This window comes from Rhagoletis zephyria, unplaced genomic scaffold, assembly GCF_001687245.7.
Source record: "Rhagoletis zephyria isolate East Lansing unplaced genomic scaffold, Rhagoletis_zephyria_1.1 Rzeph_scaffold_01112, whole genome shotgun sequence".
NCBI lineage: Eukaryota > Metazoa > Arthropoda > Insecta > Diptera > Tephritidae > Rhagoletis > Rhagoletis zephyria.
In genome coordinates, this window is record NW_016158196.1 from 60946 (window position 1) to 74491 (window position 13546).

Below are 13546 nucleotides of genomic sequence, written 5' to 3' on the forward strand. Positions count from 1 at the left end.
GTAAAATAAGAATGAAAGTAAGAGGTTGCTAATGAAAGGAAAATGAGGGAAAAGCATTTCGGTTTTGTTTTTGTGCAGCAAAACTGTAATCAGCGGATGTAAGAAATGTCAACGAAAACACTAACAGCCGGTGTGAACAGCCTTCAGCCTACAATCCCAAACTCGTTTTCAAAGTGTTTTCGTTGTCGGTCAGAACATGGTTGAGCTAAAATTTGAAAGTATAAATAAATTTTTTCTTCTGGCAGTTTGACAGTTTTCACAATCTCGCCCGGATGTAGAGAACAAAGATGGCGCCCATCTCGGTCCCGCTATTCCGCTCGTAGTGAATTTGACAGAATCGTTGTTTGTATGACGTCACACTTGTGCAACTTGTTTACGTTTTCCGTGCAAAAATTTTTCTTCTTATTTCAATCTTGGTCTCGTTTTGGCATTTCTGTCTCGCAATTGCACCAGTGTGACGTCACACAAAAGTTATTCTCAAAAATCCTCTCTGATGGATGCAATCTTGTATTCTATCATTCTAGAGTGCGGCCAACTTCGGGCTAGTGAGAAGCAAATTTTAAACGCCCAAAGAACCAAACAAGGAAACACCAATTGGGCACTTTCGGGCATCTGTGGGCGAGCAAAAGAACAGACTTATTGTGCGCCCGGTTTCAAGAATGCAAAAGTTGGCAACCCTGGTATCAATCGAAATGGTTTTGAAAAGGCTTTATTTCTTAACTACATATAGGAGCATTGCCACTTGTTTAAAAAGTTAAATTCAATTTTAGCGTTTCAACCTTCACAAGCATAGAATAAACAATCAACTTGAATATAAAGTGATATGATCAACATCAAGCATAAGTTATTCCGAAAGAAATCTGTATATGGTGTAACATTAAGATTAATAACGCGATGCTACAAAAAAAAATTCATGAAATACACCCGAAACAAAAAAATTAAAATGGGCGTGGCACCTCCCACATATATCATATATGCGTATCTCAAAAACTACTCGACCGATCTCGACCAAATTTGATATACACATTGAGCTTGAGATTTCAAAACAAAATCAACACGGTCAAGGTCAATGTGTATATCAAATTTGGTCGAGATCGATCAAGTAGTTTTTGAGATCCGCATATATAACTTCAAGAATTTCAGAACAATTGACATTACTTTTCATAAACATCTCAGTTTCGTTCCAACAAAAATGTCAGATATTTTAATATGTTTATATAACTCATGGAAATGTCCAATATGCGCAATTCAAATGCCAAATTGGAAAACTTGGAACTTTTTATCCGCATACTCAGTTATTCTAAACCCCACCCACTAAAAAGAGCACAGGCCAAGCTTTAAGAAATGTTGTCCTTCTCTCCTTGTCCCGTCTACAGTTCCTTGGGGATCCATTTAAAAATGGGGTAAAATTAGCAAAAAAAAAACTCGGGTTACGGGACCCACAGTATTTTTGCGCAGAACAACTTCCCGCGTTGGTGGCATTCGGCCGCGCTGACAACAGTATATTTGCGGAGAACACTTTTTTCGCGTTTGTGGCCTTCGAACGCGATTAGAAAAAATAATCCTCATCAGTCCAACCCTGACTACGCTGACCACAGTATTTTTGCACAGAATACCTTTTCACCACCCGCGTTAAATACTTTCAGAGCTGGAGCGTTTCTGTCCTTTCGAACGACATCACCTAGCAAGTGTAGCCGCTGGATTTTAATTCGCTGCACTATTTCTATATCGTTGTAGAGCTCATACAGCTCATGGTTAAATCGTTTGTGGTATTTGTCATCCAATGCGCAAAGGCTTGCAAATCTTTCGCTCGAAAACTCCAAGAGCTTCTTCATCAGATGTTTTCATTGTCTTTGCCTCCGCACCTTTCACCAGCACAGGCAAGATGTGTGACTTATAGTGTATGATTATTGTATGTCGAGAAAGGACTCTACTTCTCAATTGCCTCATTACAAAGTAACACTTGTTGGGAAGAGTGATTCTCCGTTCGATTTCAAGGTTGATATTATTATTTGTCCCCATTCACCACCAGATCCATTCCCTTGTTTCTCTATCTAATTCCGAGAAGGCAGAACAGACAAGTGCTGGAAAACTATCGATGGTTTTTGACTATCGAAAAAATCTATAGTTTTATAAACACTATCGATAGTTTTCACTCATACATACATTATTCAATAAGAGCAAAAGCCGGCGGTACCTGCTTCATCTTGTGAGTCGGAAGGGACATTTAGCAAAGCAGCTGCTTGAAGCCAAATTTTTTTTTTAGTTTCACTTTTATTTCAACATATTTTGATTAAAAGAAAACAACTAATAAAAATAAAATATTTCACAAAAACAACAAAAAATATAATCGATAATCGCATGAGGCTATTGCCTGAAAATTTTAAAATGCGCTTAGTGGCATTGTGCTACTATAATCGCACGGCCGATCATAGTAAACTTATGTACAGTAATTTTTTTTAGTTTATTAGTCGAACAAATTTTAGCCTCACCAAATTTTCACAAGTTTTAAAATATTATTTTGCTGTTATTTAATTTTGGTTAGTTTTTTTATATGTCATTCTTTAAAAAAATCCGTATAAATACAAGTTTAAAGGCAGTGTCACACGATTGGGTATGTGCCAAAATTTGGTGCAAATCGTATCCCAATTGTGTGAACACCCAAAGTATTTTTCTTTATCCCAATCACGAAAATTAATATGTTGAAATTTTTCAATAGAACATCGCTGTAATGTACCAATCTTTTGGCTACAAAAAAAAATTGTCTTTTTTTTACCAATAGCCCAATATAAAAATGTACAAATCTGTACAAAGGTACCAATCGAGTGACACCTCCTTAAAAATTTATGCAATTTAAAAAAAAATATTCAACAAATTTTCGTTAAAATTTCGAGGTTTTTAATTAATTTCTGAGTGTGCAGTTTTATATCCCATTGAATTCTAGTAGAACAAAGTACAAGTTTCAAATGGCTAAAAATTTCGATTGATTTTTTAGAATTTTTAAAAAGTTCGAAACTTGTACGAAAGTTTGTTGAATTTTTTTTTAATGTGGCACAAATTTGGAAACTTGGATTTACACGGTGTTTGTTAAAGAAAGAACTATATTTTTATAAAAAAACAACAAAATTGCAATAACAACAAAAATAATACGTTAGAACTTGGCAAAAAGTGTTTCGGCTACAATTTTTTACCACAGTATGTATGGCTGCCAAGCTGCCAATCTGAATTGCAGCGGCACCATATATGGCAAAAGAACGATGCTGCTGGCGTATGCAGATGATATCGATATCGTAGGTCTGAAATAAAGGGACGTAACCACAGCATTTTCCAGTTTAGAAAAAGAAGCTAAAGAGGATGGCCCAGCGGTGAACGAGGGTAAGACAAAGGACCTCCTGGCAACATATAAAGAGTCCACGTTCTCATGCATTTACATATGTATGTACATACAAACGAGCACCAATTAATTTTATTTAAAGAAATGGCGTGTCGTCTATTTCCGGTGTAGCAAACGTAGTACATAGGGCGACATCTAGATGTCATCTACCTCGCCCTATTCACTATGCTTTTTTATAGGAGCTTTTCAAAGCTTTGCTTTGGTGTCGGACACACAACATTGAAAGTTTCTGGATCCACAACATTGAAAGTTTCTGGAACACAACATTGCAAGTTGATAAAAGCGTTGTAAAAAGGACAAAAATATATCAAAATTAATAAATAAAATAATTTCCTATTAACTTCAACTTTAACTTTATTTTATTATTTCGCTAATACAAAAGAAAAATAATTTTTTATGAAGTATTAGGTTCGATTAAGCAAACGAATTATAGCTGATAAATTGAATAAAAACGATTTATATAAAAGGAATACTTAAGACTAAACAATAATATTAATCGCGTAGCATTATAGATCACGAAATTGAAGTTCGAAAACAAACGGATAATAATTGTTAAAAATGTGGAATAGGGTATAATAGTTATAGAAAGTAAATTGAAATTTAAATTGATACAGTTCGTTAAAAAGTGCTTAGATTAATACAATTACAGTTTAAACGACTAATTTAAAGCCAATCTGCATTATGTTTGGAAGTGCTTGAACAGGGTAGCCTTGAACCATGGTGTCATACAAAAGAGGTAGTTTGAAAATATTTTGAATAGGGTTGCCACCTATTTGAGAAGTCTAATTGAACTATTTTTTATATGAAATTTTAGTTCGAAAATAATTTTTAATAGGGTTGCCGCCTGTTTTGAAAGTGATATTTCGTTTAATTATACATAAGTTACATGAAATTTTAAAATATGGTTATCAAAAGAACGAGTGTTAAGAAATCTTTAAGCTGAACATTTGGTTTTGTTTTTGTTGAAAAAATTAAGCTCAAATGATTTAATAAGTTAAATGGATTATCAAAAGATTTGTATCAATCGAAATGGGTTTGAAAATAATTTATTTCTAAACTGCATTTAGGAGAGTTGCCATGTGCTTAAAAAATTAAATTCAACTTAATTCATCAGTTAATTGAAATATCTATAACAATGCCAGGCGAAAGATTTTAGTTTGAAAATACTTTTAAAGGGGTTGCCACCTGTTTGAAAAGTCGATTTGTTTTACTTATACGAAAGATATACACACAAATGAAACATCGAAATATTAATGTCAAACGAAAGAGTTTTAAGAAAACTATTGTAGGCTGATAATATTTTTAATAAGAGTTGCCATTTATTTTTTTTTTGAATTTCGTCACATCTGCACCGTTATTTCGAATTTCCAAAATGAGAATTCAAATTAAAGAAATGGATTCTATATAGATGTGCACAGGTTTTATTTTTTGAAGATACAGGGAGATTTGAACTTTGATGAAATGAAAACCGACACCATGCGAGACCTCTCATCACTGAGAAATGGTTTAGATTAACCATTAGGAATATTTTTAGAGGTTTTTGAATAGCATTTCACCTGTTTAAAAAATTTACATCCAGCAACGAAATACAGGTATTGGCATCAGTAATATCACAGTTTGCATAAATTTAGAGGTCATCAGCGTACATATCGCAAGCAAGCTTGTCTTCTTTTCCAACATAATTTAGTCGAGACTTGCATTGCCAAACTAGTNGATGGTTTAGATTAACCATTAGGAATATTTTTAGAGGTTTTTGAATAGCATTTCACCTGTTTAAAAACTTTACATTCAGCAACGTAATACAGGTATTGACATCAGTAATATCACAGTTTGCATAAATTTAGAGGTCATCAGCGTACATATCGCAAGCAAGCGTGTCTTCTTTTCCAACATAATTTAGTCGAGACTTGCATTGCCAAACTAGTTTGGAAGTACTTAGATAGAGGGCTGACCAATGCCTTAAGTGCAGCTTGGCTGTACCTGTAGACACGTAAACTCCTTCCTCTCCACCTATTTTCCAGCACGTAGTCTATGGCTTTGCGGATTGCAAATACCTCAGCCTGGAAGACCGAAGCATATTCCCCAAGAGAAAAGTGAAGCTTATCCTGATTAACTTCGAAAAACACCCCAGTTCCTCACCCTGAGTCAGTTTTGGAGCCATCAGTGAAGATTCGACAATGTACGAGTGCGGCCTCAGTTTTGGAATTAAACCAGCATTCCCCTCAAGGAACTCTCTCTCTCTAGAATCTCTTCAACAAAGGTAATGGTGGCCAGAGTTGCCGCTTTGGTAATTTTTAACCAAAATTGGTAATTTTTTATTCTTTATGCCTTTATGCCTATATTGGTTCCGATTCGGCATTTCGCAAGACGAAAGTTGTTCCAGCGTTCCTTGGNCCTCAGTTTTGGAATTAAACCAGCATTCCCCTCAAGGAACTCTCTCTCTCTAGAATCTCTTCAACAAAGGTAATGGTGGCCAGCGTTGCCGCTTTGGTAATTTTTAACCAAAATTGGTAATTTTTTATTCTTTATGCCTACATGTCAAATAGGCCAATATAGGTTCCGATTCGGCATTTCGCAAGACGAAAGTTGTTCCAGCGTTCCTTGGTTACTATTTAGAATTGTGTGATCTTTAACAAACTTGAAAGTGGCTATTATTAAGTAANCGTTGCCGCTTTGGTAATTTTTAACCAAAATTGGTAATTTTTTATTCTTTATGCCTACATGTCAAATAGGCCAATATAGGTTCCGATTCGGCATTTCGCAAGACGAAAGTTGTTCCAGCGTTCCTTGGNCCTGTCAGTTCGTCAGCTTTGCACTTATCATCAATTTTTCGGTGAACCCGGCAACCATACATCTGAGTAGAATTCTACGTAAATACAGACATATATATGTTCTCGTTCAAAAAGTAACGGCATTCAGCGAGAGACTTCACTCTGTCTATAGCCCTGTTCGCGTACGCACTATCCAGTAAATCCAGTACTAATTTTACTGGTTTTTTACTGGATGTCGTTTTCGTACGCAAAAACTTGCAAGAAACTAGCAAAAGAGGGGAAATTGAGAGAGCAAAAATGACAGCTGAACTTGCAAGTTTTACTGGATTTTTACTGGATAAATTTTTACTAGCATAGGGCTGCCAGATATCTCTGTTGCCAAACCGGGACACTTAAAGCGGGGAGAGGCCTCTCGCTTCCTTCCCTTTCGTTTCGACAAAAATTACCTACGAAAGGATGTAGTAAAATTTTATTTTGACAAACAAAAACAAAAACATAAAAACATGCGATCATAACATCATTACAACGTACACTAGCAAAACAAAACAATTTATCACAACTAAAGCACGGAGAATTTTTTACAATGCATGTACCTTTTTTGTTCCTTATAAAAATACAGTTTATACTAAATACATCAGAAAACATAAAAATAAAATTTCCATACTGCAATATGTAACATTGTATCTAATGGTTGTGTTTTTTATGTTTCTTTTCCAAATAAATATAAACAGACTCCCTGAAGAAGGCGAAAAACAACGCCGAAACGCGTAGGAGGAAAAAAGGAAACTTGTTTTTGCTTTTTTAAACTACCGGCCGGAAAAGCTCCTAAAATAACAAAAAGATAATTTGAAAACTGGCCCGAAAAATAAATAAAATTTCTAAACTTTGTGCAAAACTCGGGAAAATGCAATAACTTTGCATANTAAAATAAAATAGTTGATTGTTTTTACTAAGAGTTTCTTCCATACAAACTATGTTCGACATTTTTTTGTATGTGGAAGACACTGTCAGCAAAAAATAAATAATTGCAAAAAATCAACGAAATTTTCTGGTAACTTCAGAATTGCACTGGCTCAAAAGCTACATTTTCAAAATTTGGGATCAGATGACAGTGTCTCCGAGTCAATAATTTTGTACGGCACGGTACTTATAAGTAATCAAAGAAAAAAAATTAAATACAAGTTAACATTATAATATCAGTCATTTGTTTCGTTGCTGTGAGTTTGTTTCAAAACTTCTGGCTTTTACTTAATATAATTGTAAAACTCTGTGCATGTCATTTTAACGTATTTAGGTACATACTTATATTAATCATCAACTATTGCTTGTGCAAAACGTGCTAAATTAAAAAAAAAATCGCATATGAAAGAGCACCAACCCAACTCGTAATAAATTTAAGTATAAAATTTTAGTATTTAGTATAGAAATATTCAATTCAAATACGCCAATATTAAAATGAAGCGCTTTGCACTTAACGGATGCCTTTTCATAATTAAGTTAAAAAAAATATATATTTAAATTCCATGCTGCCTGTAATGGGATATGAACCCTGACGCTCTGGCAATTAGCAATTTGTGGCAAGCATCTTCGTGCACTCCAGACATGTGCTACAGCCAGACATGTAAATGTGCATTCAAATGTTCAGTTTGATTCAACACCACGTGTGCGTGGTATGAAAGTTTTTAAATACGAAAATTGTAAAACGATAATCAAATAAAAAATTTTTAAGTGTACTATGCGATATTTCCCCCAGTAAATTCATAAAATTTTTCTTAATATTACAACGCGTTTTTTCTCTCAGTGTAGTCATTTTTATTCAAAATTTGTGCAATCAAATAGAAAGCCGGGACACTTAAACGAAACCCGGGACATTTTAAGGTTGGACCGGGACACCGGGACAAATAGTCTAAAACCGGGACATGTCCGGGAAAACCGGGACGTCTGGCAGCCCTATACTAGCAACTATTTGCTAGTAAGAAAAACAGCTGATGGCATGATGCTTAATGTAATTCACATTAACAAAATAATTGTTTGTGGTGCTTTTAGAGTTGCAATTGACAAAATAAACCCATTTAAATAAATAATAAGATGGAAAATACTAGTTTTCTAAGAAAATTGCATCGGAAAATAACAAATAAATCAGCTGTTCATAAAACTAGCAACTTCTTGCTGGTTTTGCGTTTTCGTACTTTCTTGCATATTTCACTCACTGGGAGTAAATATTGACTTACTCTCCGAAATTTGGCTACTGGCTAGTTACTGGATATTTTTTGCTGGATAATACGAAAACACAGCTTATGTGTGAGTCGAAATCTTTCCTTCAAGTGTTGAATTTTTGATATATTTTCTTGTCACTTGTTTACAGTGGTCGAAAAAATTATAGCCGCACCATATTTTGACAAGTTTTAACATATTTTTTTTTTGTAATTTAATTTTGGTTATTTTTTATAAAAATATTTTTCTTTCTTTGACAGAACTCGTGTAAATTCAAATTTCAAACTTTGTTCAATATTTAAAAAAATTCAACAAGCTTTCGTAAAAATTTTAGGTGAATGAAGCGCTGACATATCGAGCCCTAAAGCTCGGAACACTTTGACGACAGCAAGCGACAAGCAGCATCTGTCAAATTTTAAATACACACGTTCTTACGGACACAATTATTTTGACGACAGCACGACATCTTGGCTGCAGGACTGCAATTGTCGACGTCGCCAAATTAAATCTATTTCTAATTTTGCCGGCGACAATGAGTAGATGTAGTGCTGCAAAATTAAATTGTCGCAAAATTAATCACATATTCTTGATTGTTCATGTTTTTCTTATTTACTTAAATAAAAATACACAATTTGTGAAATAAATATACCAAAATGTCAAACTTTAAAATCAGCTGTTTGCTATGTCGCTGAGGTCTTCAAAATGTTTAAGAAGCTGGCTTCAAGGCGACATTTGTCGACAAAATGATGTCGCTGTCGTTACGTCGTGAAGTTGCAGTCGTCAAAGTGTTCCGAGCTTAACTGCCAAAATAACGTAAGCGACATTTTTTTCAAAATATGTATGCTCGATATGTATGTTTGAACGGTTCTGCACGTAAAGTAAGGTTGGTAATTTTTTGTTGAATTCGGTAACTTTTTCCGGTGCTTTTGGAAAAAAATAAAAAAATTTTGTGGCAGCACTGATGGTGGCGTACTATCCTGTAGCATTGAATAGGCACAAGAGCTTAAGCTTGAAACACATTGGAAATGACGGGCTGGGCTACGGGCCCAGAATGGAGCCTTGTGGAACGCCAGGCTTAAGGGCAAAAAGTCTGAAAGGCCGTTGTTTGCGAATACAGCTTGACAGCGTCCAGCTTGGTAAGAGCTTAATAATTTTAAAGAGTGGTACGAGAAATTGAAATTATTGAGAAGTTTTCTACATAATATTTTGTGAATTAAGGTGTCAAAAGCTTTAAAATGATCTAAGAGAATCAAAAACTCAAATTTTCCTGAATCAAGGTCAGCGCGTAGATATATCGTCAACCACATCGGTTAAAGCGGTAATGCATCCACGATTCTTTTTAAATCTAGACTGTTTATATGATAACAGATTTTTTTTTTTTTGTTAAGAAGTCATCTATTCGTTTATAAAGAATGTTTTGAAAAACTTTAGATAAAAAGATAGGAGAGCAATGAATATATATTCATTATGATTCTTTGCTATTGGGATAATTTTTGTCTTCTTTCAGTTGGGTGGATATGCGGAAGTTGTGAGTATCGTATTGAAGACATGTGTGAAAAATGGAAGCATAACAGGGAGCAAAGATTTTATAAATGTTGGATGAAGTTTATCTAGACCGACGGCACTGGACTTTATTAACAAAAACGATTCCAAAACATCTAACTGACTTACACATACAAACTTAAAGGAGTTACATTCAGTTGGTCAACCATTAACGTTTTTCAAGCATTACTAAGGAGCGAAATACCCCACACAAGCGGCTTGTCAAACATACTTCAACCCTTCTTTTCCCATTTCGACATACACCATGCAAACATGACTCGTTGAACCAAAGAATTTTAGTTTTCTTCCAGTTCACAATGCTAAATATTATGGTTTTCTTTCATTTTCCTCTCTTACGTCCTTACTCCGTGGAAATTTTTGTTGCAAATGAGGCGAATTTATATTTCATAACGCAGGCGGTTTGACCAAGCGTGAACATGGCGACCAGAAAATCAAAAAATTTTGATTTTTGTTCAAATTTCCCTCAAACGGCTTGTCAAACCTTCAAACACCCCCATACACAACACAAATGACTTGAAGCAAAGTGATATTTCTCTTGGTTTGTCAAGCCGCTTGTGTTGTGTATTTTGCTCTTAACAAAGAACAGATCTAAAAGCGTATTGCTTGTTGCAGGATAATGTGTAGGCAATACCGATAAAATACAAGATTGCGCTGGTTGATGTGAAATTCGGAAGAGTAACGGGGATGTGACGTCATAGCGGATTTGCCGGTGGAGAGAGCTGAGAGTGATCTGTCATTATGTATATTGTTTTGTATATGTATATTACACAGGCAATAAACACAATCTGCTATGACGTCATACTTCTGTAAAAATTTTCAAGAGAGAGTTAGCGATATCACAATCAGCGCCACCTTCTGTATTCATTTCACCATAATGTGTAAGAAGGGTGAAATTCACCAGATTAAGACCCAATGTCCGCAGTTCACTAGGCAAAGAGTCGTCACATGGAACGTTACAGTTAAAATCACCAGTTAGAAATATATTTGAATACGGCAACGTGATTGTATGAAGAAACTCGGTACATGAACTTGTGTTTACCTTGCAATTAGGTCTGTAAATGTTCCCGGGTCTATTCTGCACGTTACCAAAGATTTTGTAACCGGAAAATTTTATTACCAAAAAATGTTACTAGATCTTGTCATCACGATTCTAGTTACGTTGGTAATGCAGTTAAAATATTCAGCAATTCAGCTATGAAGAATTGTGGAAATTCTGGCATTGCTCACGGGGCAATACTTTGTTACCAGCTTATGAGATGGTAACAAAATTTACCGCTTACAAGAGTACACAGATTTCGAAAATGGTTTAAAATTTAACAGGAACTTAATTTACCGGTTACAAAATTTTTATTACCAGCGCAGAATAGACCTGTAAATAGTTTATCAGTGCCTTGCACGACTTCAATAAGAAGATACTCATTTTCATCGTCGGTCCTTGTATGGCTTATGGATCTGCTCTTAATGTAATTTTTTTATATAAATAGCAACTCCGCCTCCATGACTGGGCCAATCACAGCGAAACAATTTGTAACCATTCACGTTAAAAAGATTATCTGTGAAGCATGGTTTAAACCAACAGAAGAGGATTCAAAAATACATCTGAGCTCATAAATTTTCTTCTTCAAACTTTGAGAGTTCTTGTGTGTTTCACCCGTACATACATTCAAACGTATTCGTATGGTATCTATTATTTTTAAATTCCTTTTTAGGGTATAATGCTAGGTAGCGAAAATACAACTGTCAACCGGTTTTGCTAGAACTTTTCCAGAGAAAAGGCTAAACGGCCAAGAAAACAAAGCCTAAAATATCTAAATTAATAATAGAGCCAATGTTCAACTAGTGATAAAGTGTTAAGGTTTTGTAAAAATCCATTTAGGCTTCTCAGGGCTGACGGAGAAATTGTTGAGATGATTCCACCCATGATACAAAAAACAAGGTAGTTCCATTGTCACTTTTCCTTCGCCATATTAACAACCTGACAATTAAGCAGATTGTGACATTTCGTGCTACCATACCCAAAATCTTAAATACTTCAAATTTTCTTATTAATTTTTTGTCGATTTAAAAATCTTTGTTCTTAAGCATAGCTGTTAAATTGCATATAAAACTTCTTTCTGTGAAACAAGTGTGAAATTCGACAACATTTCCTCAGCAAAGTACTATTCTGTTCACGCTGTGAAAAAACTTGCAACATTTTTGCAAAATGAAGCTAGCAACACAATTTTCATGACATTTTTAAATACACATGTACATTTTAAATTGTGTGAAAGCTGACAGTTTATAGAATTCAGTAGCGGCGAAAACAAAGGGGGGTTAAGTGGTTAAACCTTACCCAAGCCGATCGTAAAACTTGCGAAGCAAATTCAGCTTATGCCTGTCGGTCTTGACAAGAATGTAATCCCTCAAGGATTAGCTTAACATTATTCTAGGGATACACCCTGTGATCATGTTACTTTCCAGAAGGTTTCGCGCTCGTTTTTCTGTACATATTTCCATTGGAAAAATGCCTCATCTAAGTATGCTAGGTAAATGCTTCCAGAGGTATCTATACGTCACCAGAATTTTAGTTTATATGGCTTATACCGCTAGCTCTCGTAGCTGGCCACGAGATCGTTTTCATATACCCCCATTTTTCATAGGTTTGGGATTGATTTCATTTACCTCTTTTCCAAGTTCTACGGTGGCACGCTGCATTTTCCAACAAACCCATATTTTTTCACGAGCTTGAGATTGACTTCATATACATACATATATCCATACCAAGTTCCAGAACTCTACCATAAATACTTCCATGGATATGCACTATGGAAAATTCGATTTGTATGGGAGGTTCCACACCCCCTTTAGATAACGGTTTTGTTTTAGCCTATAACCATTCTTGGAAGATTTGTGTCCGAAATTTCAAAAAAGCGACATAGCCGGTATGGGCATTTAGACTCCTAAAAGTAAATGAACTAATGATTGAAAAAAATGAAATCAAACGTCGTAGTTGACCAAAAAAGAACATTAGACTTCATTCTCTCAACTTCTCAGAATGTAGAAGAGCTAAGAAATATATAATAAGATAGGATATATTAAAACGGCCTCCAGAACATTTACCAAAAGACGCCCTGAACTACAGAAATCAGTTTGATTGAAAATTTGTTTTTATCTATTTATTTTATACTTCACTTTTGGGTGTGTCAAAACTTCATCTGAAAACAATGTGTGTTGCTGGAAAAATTTCGCGGGCCATGGGTCCCAAAGTAAATTCCATTTGCTGTTAAATGGACAAAGACAATATGTATTAAATAACAGATCGAAATGTATAATTTCAGTGTCTGAATTATATCAGAATCATCGTATCCGATATAGAAAACTACATTGTGAAATAATCAGATGATCATGAGGACACTAAAAAAATTTTTAAATATGTTCACTAAAATTGTATTAATATTAAAATGATTTGGCAAGTTTTTATCGAATTTAATGTAAAATTTAAACGTTTTTAATATAAGATATTAATTATTATTAAAAGGTAAATATTAACACAACTATTTTATTTATAATCCCAAATTAAGGATATAAAATCTCCCACACCAAAAAACTTACAATTGGGTAACGC

At 34.7% G+C, this 13546-nt stretch overlaps 1 protein-coding gene across 1 annotated transcript in view; it reads left to right on the top strand.

Annotated features, from left to right (window-relative positions):
* pb (homeobox proposcipedia) overlaps positions 1-13546 on the top strand; it is a 100144-nt gene that overhangs the window by 52394 nt on the left and 34204 nt on the right. The gene's annotated exons all lie outside the window — the stretch shown is intronic.